Below are 21,460 nucleotides of genomic sequence, written 5' to 3'. Positions count from 1 at the left end.
TTTCCCCGATAAAAATAAAATAAAAATACATATTTTGTTTTTTGAGCAAAACATTTTAAAAGTAATAAAAATGAAATATTTAAGAATTGCCTGGTTTTAATTATTTATCCAAAATTTCTAATCAAGAAAATTCAAACAACCAACCAAAAATTTATCGGGCGATTTTAATTTCTAAAAAATAATGTTTCTTTTTCCTTTCTTTCGAATATAAAATTTTAAAAAAAATGGAAGTGAATATTTAAAATAAACATTATATTTTAATATAAACAAATCAATAAAGTAGAATAACAGATTACGCAAAGAACCTTCACCTAATCTCAATGAGAGATAACCTAAAGAGCATTCTTATTCAAAGCACTTTTTTAAATTTCACAAAATTATTAAACGATTATTTTTAGAAAAGATATCAAAAATTCCCGATTTTTAAACTTATTATCGTGTTATAATTATAGATTTTGGATTAATTATAGAAAAATATTTTAAGAAACTTAAACGCCATATACATACGACCGCGTACAGTACTTATACAAAAGTTCCAGCGTTTTTAATGGAGTTCTATTTAACGACAAGAAAACAAAATAGAAATTTATAAATTTAAAATTTTGTATATATTTAATTATCGTTTATTTTAAATTATTAAAAATAGTTTAAAAATAATTTTCTAAACATCTTACTTTTACAAGGCTACAATTTAAATCTGCAACCAATCGCTTCTTTTATTTTATTTTCGGTCGACCAATAACAATTTAATATAAAATTGGAATTTACGTCAATTACTTTTATAACGAAATCTTTCGTCACAAGTTTTTTTTTAAAGTTTTTCTTACGTATTCTTATTAACGTAATGTATATTATTCGAAAGGTAAATATCTCTTTATGGACTGTAAATCGAATTCGAGCGATCTGAATCCTTGACCCCATAATTTTACGAATCAAGGATATTTACGATTCTAACTTGTTACTAAGGCCACTGGCAATTGACGATGTATTTTTTTGGGTCTAGCCTATACTCCGGCGTTTTATTAGAATTAACAGAAGTACTTCGAATTTTAGACACGTAGCATTAAAAAAATATAAGGGATTTTCCAGGATAAAATGGTGGCTAATTAGAAATAAACCCACGAATTTAAAACGCGCCTCCCTCCAAAATTCGAAAATGTGAAAAAAAATCGTCTTAAATTCTAAATGATACGAAAGATTAAAATCGAAATAGTTTATTTGTGTTATTATTTATTTCTCTTAATTTATAATAAATATTGATTCGTCCGGTGCATAGTAGCACGAGTTACAACGACCCGACCCGATTCGAGTGTATCCGCCATCTTGGAAATAGAAACATTTCTGTTAATTTAATAGCTCAATATTTGTCTTACAGTTATAAATAGTTTATGTATAATATATTAATACAGTATATAAAATTTTCAAAATTTAATTGCAAGTTTTATATTAATATTTAGAAGGAAACTAATAAATTATTGAAAAAATTGCAAATAATGTACTGAATAAATATATATTTATGATTTATTCTGGCGTATTTGCTAAATATATTCTATTATTCCTTATCGAATATAAAAGACCTAAATTTAAAAGGAGATAATAAATTGTTTAGACGTACAGTATCTAAAATTCGGTCAGTAAAATAGGCTTAATAATGTTGCTAAGAGAGTGGATGATCCCATTCGATTGAATCTTATCGACTCGATAAAATTCAATTTAAATCCGTAAAATATCTTTTTTTAATATTTAAAATATAAAAAAAACGTTACATTTCGGATGCGAAAAGCTCCCTCGCGGATAAAATCTGCTTAAGTAACCAATGACACGGTCTTAAAACGAAAATATAATTTACGAGGTGGGCCCTTTCGGGGATTTAATTTTAAATAAGTGAACTTTATCCAGATTGATTAAATTCTAGAATTAATATGTAATTCTGCTTGCAACGGAATTATTCTAATAATAAAATAGATGCAGCAGATTTCTTATTGCCTAACCGTATAAATATTCGACTGAGATTAATTATAATTATTATATAGGTCTATTATATTATAAAAACAAATTAAATATAATTAAGTTTAGATGAAAAAATATAAAAATAACTTAAAATCTGACGGTTGGCATTCTTCATTCCCACCGAAGAACACTTATCTTGCAAATTTTATCTTTTTTAGATAGTCGGTTTATTATATATTGTCGTTTAAAATCCAATAATAAATGCAATTAAAACACCGACCAAATATTGTCATTAAAATCTACTTGATTCTANCGTCAAGAGAATGTACACTAAGAAAAAATTTTTCGAAAAATTTTCCCCCACGGGGAAGTGTTATACATTTATAATAGATACATTTTGAGCCACAACAAGGCGTGGCGGGGTCTGCTAGTTCTAATAATAAAATAGATGCAGCAGATTTCTTATTGCCTAACCGTATAAATATTCGACTGCGAGTAATTATAATTATTATATAGGCCTATTATATTATAAAAACAAATTAAATATAATTAAGTTTAGATGAAAAAATATAAAAATAACTTAAAATCTGACGGTTGGCATTCTTCATTCCCACCGAAGAACACTTATCTTGCAAACTTTATCTTTTCTTAGATAGTCGGTTTAGTATATATTGTCGTTTAAAATCCAATAATAAATGCAATTAAAACACCGACCAAATATTGTCATTAAAATCTACTTGATTCTATTTCGAGACGTCGCCATCTTGAAATTACTAAGTTAGAAAAAATAATACGTTTGCTTCGACAACAAATAAGTTATAATTTTGTCAACACAGAAAACAATTATATATATATATATACAGCACATATTTTTTCTATTAATATATGAGGTTTATTTTTAAATAGACCTCATATATTAATAGATTAAAAATGAAAGTGAATACAAATAAGTTTCAACTAAATAGCACTATCAAAAATAAGCTATTCTCTTATCTGCGATTTCGTCCATCGGGTTCTATCCTAATTACATCTTCGGATCAAGGAAACTCTAATGGTAACATGTGCAACGTTTACATCAACACCATCGCAAACAATCTTGGCCCAAAACAAATCTAGTTTCTTTTAATCATCGAGTAAATATTATAGAAATTTACACAGCTTCTAAAATAAGAAAGGTGTTAAGATAGGAATTACTTTTTTTTTTTATAAAGGATAATCAAAATATAATTTAATGTAAAAAATGCCAAAAATTGTTGTAACCAGGAAGACACGCAGGTATTAATGAATATTAACCATGGTGATTCTTTCTCGAGTTTTAAGATAAACATTTCGGAAATTTTTCGTAAGAGAACCCGTTATAAATTTATTTTATGAATAAATAATATTTTAAGAGAAAGGACCTTTTGACCTTCGAACAAAGTACGATTTCCGAATATCTTTAATCGACGTTGGGGAGCAAAAAAAGAAAAAAACAAAAATACCATTCAAATGTTCGAAAATAGATGTTCGTTCCAGATTAATATTTTTGTGATAGTCCCTATTTATGTGGACTTTGATTGACCGTATCCAGATAATTAAAATAGACTCCAGACATTTTATTAAATGTATTTTCCAAACACAAACGTTCAAAGAATTGTAACTAACGAAACTTTTTCGTACAAATTCCATCGATAAAAATGTAATTAAAATATCAATTTAATAAAATATTAACCTAAGAAATCCGCCACTGCTAATTACGATTAACATAATTTACATATGGCGAAATTAAATTGTAATTTATATCAATAGATTATACTATTAAGTGACGAAAGCCGGTTTGATTTTATTCGTAAAACGAATACTATTTTTAGAGAAGGTCGCACTAATTATTTAAAAATGAGAAATTTTGGAGCATTTGCCTCCGCTGTGGCTAGATGCACCTTGCACATTCGACCGACACGTGAACATTACGTGTTTATCGACGTGTTTATATTTATCGACGTGTTTATATTTATTATGTTTATCCGTTGTTTATATTTCAAGAAATAACAAAGAAATAAATCTCGGGTAACTCTCCTTCGGCGCCTGCGCCCTAATTATATTCGAAAAAATCGAAAATAGCAATAACGATCCAATACGCCATCATTTATTAATTAAGTTCGTTTTCCTCCCGGTTAATTGAGTCGCTCGTTAATATAAGAATTATAAATAGAAACTTAAAAATTTTAAGAATACAATTTTATTCATTCCGTTATCATTTTTATAATTAAATAATGTAAATCTTTAATTCTATATTACGAAATATTTCTCTGCCTTAGGAATTTGAAATTTGTTTAATTACACGCACGCGTATTTAATTTAACAAATGATTTTTAAACGCACAATAGCGGTTTCACATGTAAATTATTGTTATTTATGCATTTTAATGCAACATTTCTAATATTAAATCTATAGATACGCTTCGATTAGCATACAATTTACACCTAGGCCTATGTGAAAATTATCAAGCCAATATCTAAAAAAAATTTTAATTTAAATAAAAAATTTTCTTCATTTTGATTTTTTTTAATCGGATAAAATTTTCATCGGTAATAAATCGATGCTGGTATTACACTTCTTGCCTGGTTTCGTTATAAAAAATGAATTTCGGTTAAATAAATCTCGATTAGATCCGAATATTAATTCAATTAAAGCAATTTATCACGTAAAATAATAAGTTTTAAATAAATAAAAAGCTCTAGTTTTAAGTAATAGAAGCCTTCGTTAAGGCCACGTAGGTTAACAGAAGCTTAAATAATAAAAATGGTTAAATACACTCACTTTAAAAATTTTATTAATCTCATAAATTATCTAAATTGGTAGGAAAATAAGTTATATATATTTACAATTAAATAATAAACTAATTACTGTAATTTTATTAAAGCCAATTTTGATAGTAACCACAAATATATGATAATTATACTTCTAAATATACTGTATATTAAATAGTGTCTAAATATTATAAAAATTACCGATTTTATTTTATTAATAGATTATTACCTGTAGAATTAATAAAATAGGAATTTTCTCCTAAAACGATACACTTTAAAATATTTTATTTTTATATGATTTAACGTACAACATAATTTAAAGTTCTAGCAAAATTCTTAGATTTATAAATTAAAATTTAGTTTTTATTTAGGCTTATACGATAAAGGCTATTTACGAAACACGATACGTGAAATGTGGCACGTTTAATTTACACCGAACAGATAACCAGACCCGGAGTATAGCGAGGCCCCTTTCCCTCCTTAGCGGGCTCTTTGCCCCATTTTTGTTTTTTGAACCGTGTTTATAATACGTAGAATGTTTCTTTATTAATAAAAAAACAAAGACTTTTTGTTAGTAAAAATAACGTTAATTTATAGGGATAGGAACCATTATGGACCCTACAATAGTCATTCCTACCCCGAAACCAGGGAACTGGGGAATTCTCCTCGGCTCGGGGAAAATTTAGGAACCGAAGATAAATCCCCGGTTTCCCTCTCCACCGGATAGCGTAAACGCAAAAAGCCACCTTCTTCGCATTGTATTTTGTAAATCTTCGAAGTGGTAGAATATTAGGTGGACACGAGCGTGGAGAGTTTAATTGGAAAAGGCAAGCGATATCGCGCTGCCATCGAAATCTACAGACGGGGTCAAAGTCCGAGGTTTTGGAAGAGTATAAAAGAGGAGCGGCGGTTTTACATCATCCACTCTGCTTGTAAAGTTCCCTTCGATGTTATTTCGGGTTTTCGCCTTTCGTAGCTGGCTGTAGGTCGAATTCCATAGACCGACTCGAGGCTTCTTCCACCTTTCCCATTCACTAGCATCTTTAATTTTCTATCCAGCCTGGAGATCCCAGCCAGGACGACGGATGCGTAGGGCCGAGGACATCGGTTGGATTCCAGAGAGATACGTAAGATTTCTGGAGAACCTTAACACCAGAAGAGGTAGCCGTTTGGGAAACAGCGGAAACGTCCTAGAATTACAAGTCCTAACTCAATTACACCACGTTCCCTGAAGGTAAATCTCTTTTAACGTTTTAATTCCCGTTACGCTCGTCGCCATTACAAACGTGTAGTTTTTTCACTACGACGCCATATTTACTCGATAGTGACTGAAATAGCCGGCAAATTAAGCTAAATTTACGACCAGACGTTAGTTTTGACCAAATGAATTAAATGTATATCGTCGTTTGGGAACATGTGCAATCTAGAACCACCACGATTCGTCGGAATCGTGGTGGAATCGAAGCAAAGAATATCTAAATGGACTGTAAATATACAATGTTTACAGTCTGTTTTAGAATATACGAAAAATATTTTTGTAATTTTATAGGCCTACTACTACTAGTTTATTGAAAACTAACGTTCCAAATTGAGCCAATCCGTACCTCGCGGTTAATCTTCCATCGATTTAAAATTTGCTATTCTACGTTAGGTAATATTAAAACAATGTTCTGTAATTTTTTGAATCGAGAACGTGTTCACCTCGCATCTTACACATCCAACTGACTACGCGGAATTTATTAAATGTTCTTCCCTGTAGAAACGAGTGGTTTTGTCAAAGCATAGTTTTTAAAGTTATCAGAAATTCCTCTATTATCGAGCCGATTTAAATAATTCAAATAAATGTAACAATTTTTGAACGAATTTTACTACAAAAAACCCACGCATTTCTTTCATTCACTTTGCATATTTTAATCTTTCGGAATTAATTAATTTTCGTCACTTTTCGCATCGAATAAAGTTTATACGTGAAGGCTTTAAATGAAATAACATAATGAAAGCGCGGATTTTATTTTTCTTTTCAAATAGGAAAATACTTATCACAGAAAGGCATTAGAGACATTATCAATTTGCACGAATATAAATAAATAGATTTATTTTTACTGAAATGCTAACTCGACAAAATGTATGAAATGTTTATTAAACATATGAATTAGTTATTAAAAAAATACACATTTAATTATATAAAATAAATGAAAACTAATTTTAAAATTAACTGAAAACCCCAAAAAATTTATGAATAATTTCCTTCTAAAATCAAATAATGAAGAAAAAACCGCCCCTTTCTATATTTTTACTTATACTAAAGTCTAATTTAAAAATATGGCCACCCATTAGGTTTTTTCCATTGTTCTTCCTGCCGTGCGGACACTAAGAGGGTCTTTTCTGACAAATCGTGGGTTGGGTAAGCGGACGAATCCCAGTTAAACTCTGCCCCAAAATTTATTAATAGGAAATCGAACCCGAGCCTCTCCGAGTAGCAGGCCGGTGTCATTATCAGACTATCTGCAATTTATTATTTAAAATCTATAGTTTTAGGCGGTTCTCTCGATTACAGTATTATCGAAACGAAGTGGATCGTCGTTACTTCCAATAAATTATATTAGATAAGTCGAATATGTTGTATTTATAAATATTTCTCGCTAGATTAACTAGATTACAATATTTTATCGAAGGCCATTCTGATTATATTTTTATCACAGAATTAATATCGTTTGACGAACGATGTTTCAAAAATCGAAAAATATTCCGAGATTTTATGATATAATGTTTGTTCGTTAATTTTAGAAATATATTAATTAATATTAACGATGTTTAGAAGCAATCCTCGATGTAATTTATAAAATATTCTTTAACCGATTTATAATTACACGTGTAATAAAATTGTTCGAAAATTGAACTTGGTAATGGCAAATTTAAGCTATGATAATACCAGTTTCGTTCCCTATTGTGATAATGATGTTGCAACTTTGATCTATGTCGTAGATGAGAAACCCGCGGACTTTTCTAGCATCTAATGCGACAAATAACTTTTTGGGCACCCATTTTCCATAATTTTTCAGATAAATTAACTAAAAAATAGCTTACGAATAGTACACGTAATATTTTTGATCGTTTTCCTTTATTATTTCTTGTTAGGCGTCCCGTAAAATTACACTTGTACAACTTCCAAAATAGCACGTGGCCTTTCCGGATCCTTCTGAAATAGAATGAGACCATCCGATTAAAAAATTCGCCATTCCTTGTTCGCGCGTTCGAAAATATATAACTGGATTAATTAAAATATAAGAAAATGGTAATTTTATGTTATCAAAAAATTTTGTCGTAACAAAGAAATTGAAAATAAATTTGTGGTGGTTAATTTTTAATATCGGGAAATGTTGCAATCGAATTACAAATGTGAGATAATTTATCCATTTAATATTTTAAACTTTTATCAATAACAAATAAAGTATTAACATCGTTTATCTGATAGGATGTAGCAAATTCTATTTTTAATGTATGGAGAAAATTTTCAATGGAATTAATAATATAATATTTAGAAACTATTAGGCCTATACATATTATAGTAAAAGATATTCAAAAATTCACCATGTAACTATTAATAATTCATAATAAAAAGTAAGTTTCCCTACACGATCGTACTTTTGGCAGAATTTAATATTGAAAATTTATATCAATTTTCAAAATAATTTTAAATTTATTAAATTTAATTTCTTAGCTAATAAATTATCAGGCAAGTTAATTTTCCGCTTATATTCGTTAATAGATTTATAATACTTTTTGAATATTTTTAATTAATGTATCGTTAAACAAATACGATGACAGCTTAGATCTATTTTTAATATAAACAACTGATAGCAAATTTTGAAATTACATAACTGAAATATCAGTTAACTATAATCGATATAAATTACATAGAAAAAAATTCCAGCAACGAGTTGCTTAACTTTTCCGGCAACATTTAAAATAGCGTGTGGCGCCACCCGTTACGAAATTTTATTAAAAAAAAGCTTTTTACGTTTTTAATTAGGCCTATTATAAAATGGCGAAAAGCTTCATTTGAGGGTAAGGACGAGTTTTCTAAAAACCAGTAAAATCGTCATTAAGTCCCACCCTACTCGAGATTGATCCACGACCATACTTTCTTTCTGTCACATAAAACAACCGGGAAAGTTAAAATTAATACCAAACTCATCTCTGACATTTTTGGCACTTTACATCTTAATCCGTAGGGTTTTTGGTGGCGGGGACACTTAAAAAGTGCGATTTATCGACGCGACGCGTTGAAAATTCGATAGCTTTAAACACAGTATAATGTCGGTGCGATATGGAAATTACCTTGCATGGTCGGTAACTTGCGAGTACTAGGCCACCCGACGAGTGCTGATTATAGTAGTACCTAACTGCAAATTTGATTATAATTTAGATAATGCTAGTTCTAATTATTTTAAATTTATTATTTATACACGTAAAATACAATGGCCACGTGTCCGTTTTCTATACGTTTCTAAATCCTTCCATTCGTACGCCTCCGTATTTTATTTGGATTGAAAATCTATAAAACGAAATAAACGGAAGCGTTACGCCTACAATTGCCTATTACGGCGTCTCCTATTCTTTATAAATTTAAGTAATAAGTGACCCGAGGGGTGACGGGTGGCGTAGTCGTTTTTAAAACTTTATATAACACAATTAAGTATTAAAATATATAAATAGTAGCGAAATCCTACAAGTATCTTTACTCGGGAATAAATTTTGTGTGTATCTAATAATGTAATACGATAGAAGAATGTAGCGAAAGCGTAGTGTGTCCCGCGAGATTACGGACACTTATAAATCGTCCTTAGACAAGCGCCCACCGACACGGATTGCCGCTCGTGACTATCGATATATATATATATATTTTTTTAAAAAGATTTTATTACATCTGTTCGTAGTCTCTCCTATTTATTTAATTAATGGAGAATATACCTTAGGAGCAAACCTTACAGAAAATTCAAGAGAATTAACTTAATTATCGACGGAGAATTCGAGATCGATTCCCTCCCGAAATGAACTTTAACTTCTTCCTGGCGATGATTTGTCTAAACTCCGCACGGGAAAACAAGAAAAAGCGAATATTAATCTCCTCTATCGGTCTGGTGTTATTTTAGTTTACGCGTTAATAATAATAATCTTACGCGTTTAGAAACTATTTTTTAAATATTTCGATAACCGATAAATTCACCAAAAATGATTGACGATTTTATCATCAAAAATAACGGCGAAATCTCTCCAGGAGTCGTACGATGGTGTCTCCCCACGCGGGAATACGATAAACTATTGTCGGTGGCCACATGTCGATTTATCTGGTTTGTTTACATTATCGACCGATAATCGACCGTGTCAATGAGTTTCGCTCGTAAATAAAACCTTAAATTCTACGAAAGCTAATTATATAAATTTATTAATTTACATAATCACATTCGTATTTACGAATAACTTTAGAAAACGATAAAATTCTAATCCCGTGAACTATTATAATTTCCAGAATAAATTTTCCATTTAAATAAGTTTATTAATAATACATTATTTGGAAGAAAAGTTACGTTAATTTCCATTTTATCGAATAACGGAAACGTATGTAATTTACTAAAAATTTAAAATTATTTAAGAGTTAACACGAATTTTTTTTTTTCAATTAGGTAGCTTTAATTTGGATTACTAAGTGGTCCATTTTGATCTAATTCTACAAATTAACTGCATCTACTCTCGGAGACTACCGATCTCTTGAATCCAACAGTACAAAATGCGAGGTTACGAAATTAACCCTTTCAATCAGTCTGGAAGTCGAGATAACAGGTAATTCCGATTAAAAAAAAAATTCTGTCCAACGGTTCCGGGCAATTTTCAGATGGTAAAATGTATAATATTGTGTATTTTAGAGAGAATTACGGAATAAAAAAGTCCGACTACAAAAGTCGGGCGAGTAATTTTCAAGCAAAACACAAAGCAGCGGACGACAAGAAGCCAAATAATCCTTGGGGTCAATTCAAAAGCAAAGAGAAGTTCGTCGAAATGCACTGGAGTTAAAGCAATAAAATGGCTTTTCGCAAAACACCAGTTTTGTTACCACGTTGCGGGAATTTACATATATATTCTGAAAATTATGAATTTTAATTAATAATTAATTAAGCAAATCTTTTCTTCTTAAAAATGTAACTGTTTCTTAGAAATAAAATGTAAATTTGAAACAGATTTTGCATTATAAATAAATATTTTAATTCGATTACCATAACAGAAAATCAAAAAATATCTTCCGTTAAATAAATGCCACGTACGATATATTTTTGATTTTATTATAAAATATCAAAGAAATTTAATGACAATTTAATAAGTTAACAGCTTGGGTGTAAATTACATTAAATTAAAATCAACACATTAATATAGTAAATATTTTACACATTAATAATATATATAGGCCTACGTTTAAACTTAGTTGGGGTATTAACCGCTTTTTATTCTACAAAAATTTCCAATATTTGGAAGAAAGTTTTCAAAATTAAAGTTTCTATTAAAAAAATGAACAGTATTAAGGTGATTTGATCACTGATTATCATAAAATATTGTCAGATGTCTTCCCAGGCACAATTTAACCTAGTTTATCATTACATGATACGCGGATGATTAAAAATCGGGCTAAATTTTCCTTAGCCTTAACAGCGTATAATAAAATATGACGTTTATTATAAAAAATTAAGGCCTCAAAAATATATATCGACAGTATCGAATATTTATACAGTAAATATAGATATAAATTTAGAGTTAGGCCTTTTCGGTATTTATCGAAAACGCATGCTGAGAGAATAAAATTTATTTGTACTCTGACCGAAGTATTTTGTGTAGGAAAATACTTTCTCCGTTCGAATGGTTAACTTACGAAACAGTAAAAAAGTTTGCGGTGTTAAAGTCAATTTTTTAAAATTTCCTTGGAAGTATTTTAGAATTTTGTATTGGCACTGAAATATTTCACCGAATTCCTTAACGACGCGTCGTTCTATTATGCTAATGTGTCGAATGATCCGTCACCGATAATAGGAACAGAATGCTTGCACGGTTATTTACACGTATTGCCTAGCACCTACATTATATTACATGTGTTGAACGGGAGGATGCCAACCGTTATCCGGTCTGATTTTATTTCTCTGAGTTCTGTAAGAAAAAAAATCATAAAAGTTAAATTTTAATTCAAAATAAACTTTTCAAAAGAAAACAAGAAAAAAAACGGTCTTGATAATATAAACAAATTATTTTTCGAAAAATTTAAAAATTATAACACACAAAACATTGATATTACACGTATATACTATACTTGATAACACAGTATAAGTAATCTGATAAAAATAGAATGTAATGATGGTTTTTGCTTATTTAACATTTTTTCTTTGTAAAAATTACTTTTTATAGTAAACTAAAGCTTATATAATAAATTTTAAAATCAATTTTATAATTTTATACAGTTGAAATTATATATTTTCTAAACGTTATTAATCTAGATCTGGGTAGCAGTAAGTTTTAAATTGATATATATTTCATTAGAGTTACTTTGTTTTTACTGTAATCTCTTGCTAAGTCTAATTTTATTTTTCTCTCCAGGTAACTCATACAAACTCCATGCATTTTGCGTATTGATACATCTAAATGGTTTTAAGGCATGTTTCAATAAGCTTGTATTACGATTTAGTAGGAAACATCTGTACTGTACAGTACATATTCAGATCTTATGGTACATATTCAGATCTTATGGTACTTAATGTAACAAGTAGACTTTTCGGTTTTTGAGAAGTAAAGCAAATTTATCATTTTTCGGAAGGGATTTCCTAATGGAGTTAATATGTAATTTAATATATTTTGTGATATCCAAAATATGTTCTGAGCCAGTTCTTTGAAAGAAACTAGACTCCAAAGGATAGACTATAAATCTACTTCTATCTGTTGTATGTGCTATTTATTACTAACCAAAATATTATTATATCTATCTTGAAGCATTTTTAGATATAAATATAATTGTCGAGACAACCTTGGTGAACAATGCTGTTAGAAAAATTAAAACATATGAAAGATGAGCCTGTAGCAAAAGTATTTATGACAAAATAATTTTTATGAAAATTATTACATGCTATACTTTCTTCGTTCTATATCTTCTTCGTTGTAGTTTATATTTGCATTTGTACCTGAAACTAGATAGAAACTGTAAATGTGATAGTAAATATCTGATAATGCCTTTTCACATTCTTCCAAAACATTCAAAGCTTTCTGAAGTTCTTTTTACACTCTGGAATTTATTGAAATTTTCTCAAAAAATTCAGTTTCTTTCAATCTTTATACCTCAAGAAATGTTTGTTTTTTTTTTCCTCTATAAACAAAACTATATTAACCACCGCTGGTCAAAATGATTGATTTGGCAGTTTTAGATGTAATGCAATTCAATGTTTCACAATATCAAAGAAATAGGAAAAACATAATTTTGGTTTTAAAACAGTATTATGTGAAAACTCAAAAAATAGCACATTTGTAAAAATTATGTTAAAAATATAGCAAGCTGAAAAATGAAACCAGTCAAAATAACTATTTTGGTTGTTGTAGTGTTAATGAGTACTTGTCTTAAGTAGATAAAATCTTCAGTCTTGAGAATGTCTGTTAACTTTGGGTTCTGCTGTATATTATTTGTGCAGTTTAATTCTCAAAAAATGTCCACATTTAAAACTGTTAAACTATTCAACTTATTAAAGAATTTATACTTTGTGTAATAGTGTAAACTATTAACTTTAGACTTATTATATTGAAGTCTTACTTAATACAGTATTAAAATACACTGAAGGAAGCAAGGGATTATCATTTTAATGTTTGTTATATATTAATCAATATTAAAAGAGTAAATATGACTAATAATATGTATTTTGTGTCGTTAAGCCATTTCTTATAAATAAAAATATATATAGACTTTTACATTATGGTGTAGAATATACCAACAGTTCTCAATTAGTGGGTTGCAGTTAGTGTTGCAGGTCATCGTTTATTTCAAAGAATAATCTTTTATTTTTGGCTAAACTATCCTTGTCCTTTATATTTATTTTTCAATGCCTGTGTTTCATAATGGCAGTGAAGGATTTGGTATCAAATGTCAGTCTTTATATATTTATCTGTATCCTTTCCCCATAGAAAGATACAGTTTACCATTAAACATTTAAAATTCTAAGTTAAACTAAAATTTGCAAATATTTGTAGTCAACATATAAGCTATAATTTTCCCATCAAAATCTAAAGAACATAAACAAAATGTTTTGTTATGGACAGAAAAAAAAACATTCAATTTTATTTTTGGGGGTGGGACAGGATGGAGTGAAAGACAGCATTAATTAATTAAGCATTTTTAAGTATCTTTTAAATCCAGTCATAAAAATCTAGTAACCCTAGTTGTAACACATCTGGGAGGAGGTTTTGGGGGATTTGCTTATCAATAGACATTATAAAAATACTAAAACACAAATTCAATTTAAAGAATAGAGCAGAATAATTTATTTATTATTATTTTTTAAAGGAATCTATAATATTAGATTTAATAATGAGGTTAATAAGAAATTTGTGCCTTATTGTTTTGCAATAATTTCTCATGTGTAATTCAAGGCTAGAAGCACAGACTACGAGTATCATTAGATGATTTTAATCAAAAAGCATTCTGAAAAAAGTCAGTTTACATAGATATAGAACGACAGATTGTTTTTAAAGATTTTTAGTTTGCAGAGGTAGTGATGTTGTAATAGATTGCAAGCTGAAAATAGATTACGAAATACTGGCATATATATAATTAAAATCTCATGTTTTTCTCAATCAACTGTTTATTTTGACAATTTACTTTTCAGAATGTCTTTGATTCTATTAGTTAGTCATTAATTAGACTTTTATTTGGACATATAAATACTATTGCATGATGAAGTTAAAAAAAAATATTTTAAGCTATCTTTGTAAATTAGTAATTTAGATATAGACAGACAAACTGCAACAAAAATACATAAAATAATTGATAATTTTTAATAGGTAACAAAATTAACAATTACAATTACTCTCTCTATCAAAAAACACACTTTATTTGGAAATTTTATACTTTTAATTTTTTTTGCAAAACATTTTTAAAATTATTAATTTCATTTTCAATTCTGCAATTTTATTCAAAAATAATTACACAATATAATAGATTATTTTTGAGTAAAAATTTATAAAATGAAAATATGATAGAAACAAAATATTATTTTCTGATAGAGAATAATTAGAATAAATGGAATTTGATAAATTAATATTAAGGATTGCTAAGAGCATGAAATATATTGTATACTGCATTTATAAGATAAAAACCAAAGTTATTTTTTGAAAAATTTATTTGGATAAAATTATCAAGACTGTTTAACAAAACATTAATTAAATATCAAAAACACATGGATACTAAACATTAATCATCACACATCAAGCAACATCAACATTAGCATACTTACACCCAACTTCTTGAACTTGAATCTTCATCAATGCTATCGGAAAAATTACAAATGCATACATATATCACAAACAATAAACACACCAGACATATTGATTAAAAAATTTATAATAATTAAAAACAAAAAATTCAAGATAAAACTAAGGAGCACAAAAGAAGTCATTTTTGCTTTACATGTTTAAAATTATTAGTATAGTTGATTTAGTGAAAAAGTCATTAAAAATAGATTCAACTAAATTACTACATTAATTTACATTAAAATTAATGAAAATAATAGTTATGGCTATAATAATATTTTGAAAAACTTCTTGTTAAAATTTCTCACTAATAATAACCATTTTCATACAAATATTTATAACAAACAAACTTTCCAATACTAGTAAAATATACTTCTTTCTGATTCACAACATTGTTTTGCATACCGTTCATTAATGTGAAAGCTGAGTTTAGTGGAATAAATTGTTAAATATTTTTTACGAGGAACAGTTTAGAGAAATAAACAACAAACCGATATTAAAAGAACATAAAACTTTTTTCCCACAAACTTAATTCCGTGTTGAGGATGATACATCCAATGTGTCACCCAGAATCTATGAAAAGACGAAAGAAAACAACTATTAAACGGAGGCAGTGGGAAAAACCCAAAGACGACTCCCTTGATAAAAAGGAGGGGTCGATGTGTAAGAGAGTGTCTCTGGAGTTTGGTGTGAACTGTGGATTTACGTGAACGGATTAGCCGCTACCCGGAACTATTCTAATCGCCGGCGTTTGGGAGAATCACCGCCTAAAGAAATATCAACGTTTGAAAGAACTTTGTGCCAATATCAATGTTCGAAAGAACTTTGTTCCACACAGAGACTCAAGGACTAAACAACTATTTGCCTACTTATATCAAGGTATTTATCCTCGCGCGAATTAAATGTGAACTCTCTCTCATAAATACAGGTAATCAGGAAAGCAGTCCCAAGAAAGCAGAAATAACAAACAAAACAAATTATGCAACTAATATAGTGGAACCCCGGTTAATGAACGTAATCTGTTCCACGAGTCTGTTCGTTAACCGAAGCAATTTTTCCCATAGAAATTCACGCAAATACAATTAATCCGTTCTAGACGTCAGTATTTTTGTAATTTTATTTGTAAAATGGGTTTTCTTTAATGAAAATATAGGAAAACGTGCTCATAAACAATCGATCTAGGTTAAATTTTCGGAAAAGGGGAAAGATTTGACGGGTATAAAAACATCACATACGATCGTTAAAGTTCTAAAATGACAGATAGCAGAAACAATAGGCTAAATTATGAGCGAAAATCTTATAGGTTTATCAACAATCTCTGATCAGAGTCGACGAACAGGTGTCAAATAAACGCCTCGGAACAAACCTTTCTCATGACCTGATCTAGTTTCGGTTTTCACCTGGAGACAAAGAAGAAAACGATTGGGAAGCAAGGAATGGGATGCAGGACTAATCGTAAGGTGAGATTCAAGGAAGAAATACTATAAAAACCTCAAATCTCAAGATCAAAACGAAGTTTTCCTAAAAATTCTATGACGATTAATCTGTGTCATCTTCATCTGGATAAAGCCTGAAGTCGTGCCCGCTAAAATTTGTGTTGTCTCACGGACCGCTCCAGTTGTTGCAGCTCTGTCACCTACCATCGTTTCTGTGACCAAGCGAACCCATCTCGTCCGCTCTGGGGCTACAACTGATCAGCTTGCACTATCGTAGGACCAGCGATACTCCACTCCTCAGTTCCGAGAGAAAATACTGTAGATAAGCCATTTCCAATTACCTCAAATATGTAAGCATCTTCCTGTTCTAATAAACGATTTTCACTGTAAAATACTTGTCATCTTTGTCTCCTCCGCCACCACCAACGTACGAATGGACCCTAGACCATCACCGACACACGATTAACTGATTTTCCCTAAAAGTTGGCAAGCTTACAAATTTGACACAAAAAGCCGTTAAGTTCGTTATACGAGACAAAATTTTTGCAAAATAAAAGTTCATTAACTGATTTGGTCGTTAACCAGGACGTTCGTTAACCGGGGTTCCACTGTATTAATTTTTCTTTTTATTTTAGTAGATCAGAATCTAAGTTAAACACTTCAATAGTGAAGGCATGGTTCATCTATTAAATGTAATTCAAAAGTGTGAAGAACGTTTTATAATAACTAAACTCTGTAATAGGAGAAAAACAGCAAAAGTATTTTTTGGTTTTACTTTTTATGTAATATTTTTGATCCATACTTGAAAATTAAGGTGTTTTAATCATCACAATTAAAATATTTGTAATAAATCATTTGGAATAAAATATTCTCTAATAGTTATTATTGCATCTTGTTTGATATGGACAGAATCTTATTTTTCTAAAGTAGTCAAAGCAATAAAAACATTAGAAATTTCTTCATATTGAGGTGATTTTAATTAGCATTTATTTTAAAATGATGATAAATTTTGACAAAGCTGTGTGTCTTTGCCAAAACTTACAAAGAGCATTGACTATACTTAAGTTCAAAACAAGCTAAGCTGAAAAATGAAGTTTCAAACCTTAAATAAAATATGAGCTTGTGCAAAGATCACTAAAAAATATTGTAAAAACACTTTAAAATTATAAACTATTGTATTACTTTTAAAGGAAATACCAATTTTTCATACATTCCATTAAAAAAGGGAAAGATGACACCCAACAATTTAAACTGACATGCAAGAAAGATTCTCTTATTGTTTTGTTTTCATTTTTCTTTACAGATTTTTCAGATTCCTACTTACAAAACAATATTATAAGATTTTAAATCAACAATCAAGAGCAAAATATTTGATATAATTATACTAATGTATTGTAACTTTATATATTATTATTCTGTTATAAATAGAATATCACAAATAAAAGTAGAAAAATATTTGTTTAAAATTATAACACTTTTTTTATCTATTTCTTTTTGCATGAAAAATAGATATTTTCTCTAATATTTGAATCACGACATGAAACCAGTGCTTGGCTCAATAAATTTAATATAAAAATTAATATACTCACAGCTCTAATTCATATTCTGGTTTTTCTTTTTTATATCTAAGAATGAAAAAATTAAATTATAATTTAAAACTAAATATATATTAAGTTTCAATATTAATTTAAAATTAGTTCAAATTTTAACATTTTATTAATTTTATATAATCCAAAATATATGAATATAATTTAATATATGATTATCTTTTAATAGTGACGAAAATTATATTTTATAGAAAATATTATCTTTCATGTAACAAAATAGTGCCACAAAAATAAAATTTAATACAAATAATCAGCTTTACAAATAAATAAAATTTTATATAAATTTTAAGTGAATTTGCATTTCAAGTATAATGACTAAATATTGAAATATATATTGGCAATATAAATTTTAGATTAATTTATGTTACTTAAATGATGTAAGTTTTGAGCCTATCTAAGTGCTGAGTTTTAAATTTATATTAAAGCTAAGTCAATGTGATTATAATACAGTAAATCAATATAGTTTTCAATTTTATTAGAAATAAAATACAAAAATACACCTTATTGACTTCCAACTGTGAATTTAATACATTAAAAACGTTTTTGACCACTTAAATGTTGGTAATCAAATTTATATTATAATCATTTAAATTTAAAACATTCAAATACACAATAAAATAAAATAAAATAATAATAAAATAAAAATAAAATTTTTATTTTATTTTATTAAAACCATATTTATAGGTTGCAAGAGCATGCCATCTATGTATAAATACATATGGTGCCCCATGTAAGCCTATTAATTGCGGGACTGGTATAACTGTAAATAATACACTTAATAACGCCTACTTCTTAGACATCAACATCTGGCTCAACAACTGAGTGATCAAAACTGGTATACATTATAAACCCAGCTAAGTTCCATGGTTTATATCAGCAAACTCAGCAGACCCTTACGCTTACAAAATTGCAGCCTTCTGTGCTTTAGTTAAGAGGGCTTATACACACCTTTCCAATTGGAGAGACATGGTAATGGAACTACAACATATAGAGTGCATTGCGATTAGACAAGGATACAAGAAAGAACTAATACAGGAATTGGCATGTGCCTATACCAGGCCATGTGATACACATGGCACCTCCAGTACCCAACGAGCTCATAACAAAGATCTGAATTGGGACCCCAGAACCAGACACACTATGGTTGAGTACAACCAACAACTTTGTGCCTTGTATAAAGAAATTGCAGCCAAAACAGGCACCAAATTGGACTACAAAAGGTCCCCTCTATATATATGTTATTGCACAATGCAAAAGACAAGTCTGAAAATCTCAGGGCTCCAAATGTGTACAGTGTCCTGGTGAGGGATGACAGGTTCAGGCGAGACTTGGTGTACATCTGCTCCACCAAACGTTCCATCCAACAGAGAATCTGTGAGCACAAATACGACATAGACTATTCATGTTACACCACTTCCCTATCCACCTATGCCACCAACCCAGAAGTTTACGTGGACCTGTCCAATGCCAAGCTGATAAAATGGCCCTCAAGGCCCTTGAAATATACAAGGACGGCAACACATTATCATATGCCTGGTGCTATGTATGCGAGGAACAAGCAGTCACTGGTGCTCCGTGAGTGTGTATTATTTACGGTTATATCAGTCCTGCAATTAATAGGGTTACATGGGGCACCATATGTATTTATACATGGATGGCATGCTCTTGCAACCGAAAAATATGGTTAATAACCATGTTTCAATTTTATTTTAAAATTTAACATTTGAAATTGTTCAATACAAGGTATTCTAAGTTTGGAATTCTTTCTCAATTTAACCTGAAGTAGACCTTGAGTGAGGCCAAAAACACTCATTTCATGAAGTTTAAATGTTACCGGACATAAAGGCTCATTGAGTGTGTTCATTAACATCGGTAATTACATTGAAAGTTATATTGTTAAATATATATTACTTGTGACAAGCATATTATGATAAAACATTAAACTGAGTGAAGAAAAGTCTAACCAAACTAGTTGAAAATTTTAAATGACATAATTAAATCAAAATGCTTATTTAGAATATTAATTGGAACAAATATTTTGAGTTTTAATAGTTTTGCTTACATAGTTTTTTTCATGCTGCAGTGATGAAACAATATTGCTAGACCATCACTCAACCCTAGTGATGTCAGACCCAGTCTACTTTCATTTTCTCTTGTCAAAGTGCCTATGCTTGGCAGTATCTTGGAATGTCCAAGACACAAGGTTGTTTCCTTGTCAGGATATCACTGTTAATTTGTTGTACTATAGAGACACAAATAATAAACACCTGGCAACTATACAGATAATGTATCATACAATTTGATTATGTTTACTTATCACAACAATATTATATGTGAATGAGATCAGATCACTTGATACACACAACTGATCTTGAAAAGAGGCATGCTGTAGTAAGTGCCTCAATGCTGTAGAGAAATCACTAAAAGCAGACTTGTTAGTTCTGAAAGCCATGAAAGACAATTTTTAATTATTGTTCTATTAACAATAAAACATTCTGTGGAATCTAATAAAATTTTTCTAAAATTTAAATAATAAAAATATTAAGAAAAATCTGTGTGTCTGCAGCTAGTAAGAAAACAATTTCATATTAAGTTTTAATCTCATTAATTTGGCAGTCCCATGTGAGTATAATATTCACCTCATCAACAATAAATTTTAATGTTAGGAACGTTACCATGCAATGTTAGGAAGAAATATTACTTCTGTCTACATTGAAAATGCTTACTGCTCATACAATCATGGTGATGGTTTCATCTTTATATTGTATAGCTTTAGGCATAGTTTTAAGTTTAATTTTAAATTTAATATTTTTTCATCNCAAGTCGCTGTACAATTTTAGAGTCGTGCCGCGATAAAGCGTAATGATGAAAATTAAAGTTAATTAATTACGATTAAAGGAAAGCAAATTGGATTATAATTAAAATTTTTATTGAATATAGGAAGTCCTCTGCTGAATTTGCCATTAGAAGGTTAATGGTACTAAAATATTTACGTCATAATTGGTTACAGGATTGGTTGTAGGATAATTATGTCATAACTGCTTAGGAGATAATAATACTAAAATATTTAGATTATAATTAATTGTAAATGCGTTAATATGACCACCTGATATTACAATTGTCTGGTATG

General features: G+C 29.2%; 2 long non-coding RNA genes across 2 annotated transcripts; one reads left to right on the top strand and one right to left on the bottom strand.

Moving 5' to 3' along the window:
• The first annotated feature begins 5,650 nt into the window (after positions 1-5,650).
• LOC111637495 lies at positions 5,651-10,747 on the top strand. Its single transcript, XR_002758707.1, has 3 exons — positions 5,651-5,973; positions 10,427-10,583; positions 10,667-10,747. It is a non-coding gene; the product is annotated as an uncharacterized LOC111637495 (long non-coding RNA).
• Positions 10,748-10,982: 235 nt separating this feature from the next.
• Positions 10,983-21,018, bottom strand: LOC111637496. The gene is made up of 4 exons (XR_002758708.1): positions 20,393-21,018; positions 18,313-18,348; positions 15,272-15,304; positions 10,983-11,933 (listed from the first exon to the last, which is right to left on the bottom strand). It is a non-coding gene; the product is annotated as an uncharacterized LOC111637496 (long non-coding RNA).
• Positions 21,019-21,460: the final 442 nt, after the last annotated feature.

The sequence above is a fragment of the Centruroides sculpturatus genome, unplaced genomic scaffold, assembly GCF_000671375.1.
Source record: "Centruroides sculpturatus isolate CEXI.00-Female unplaced genomic scaffold, Cexi_2.0 scaffold1010, whole genome shotgun sequence".
NCBI classification, from domain to species: Eukaryota; Metazoa; Arthropoda; class Arachnida; order Scorpiones; family Buthidae; genus Centruroides; species Centruroides sculpturatus.
This window is presented reverse-complemented; position numbering and strand designations above follow the sequence as displayed.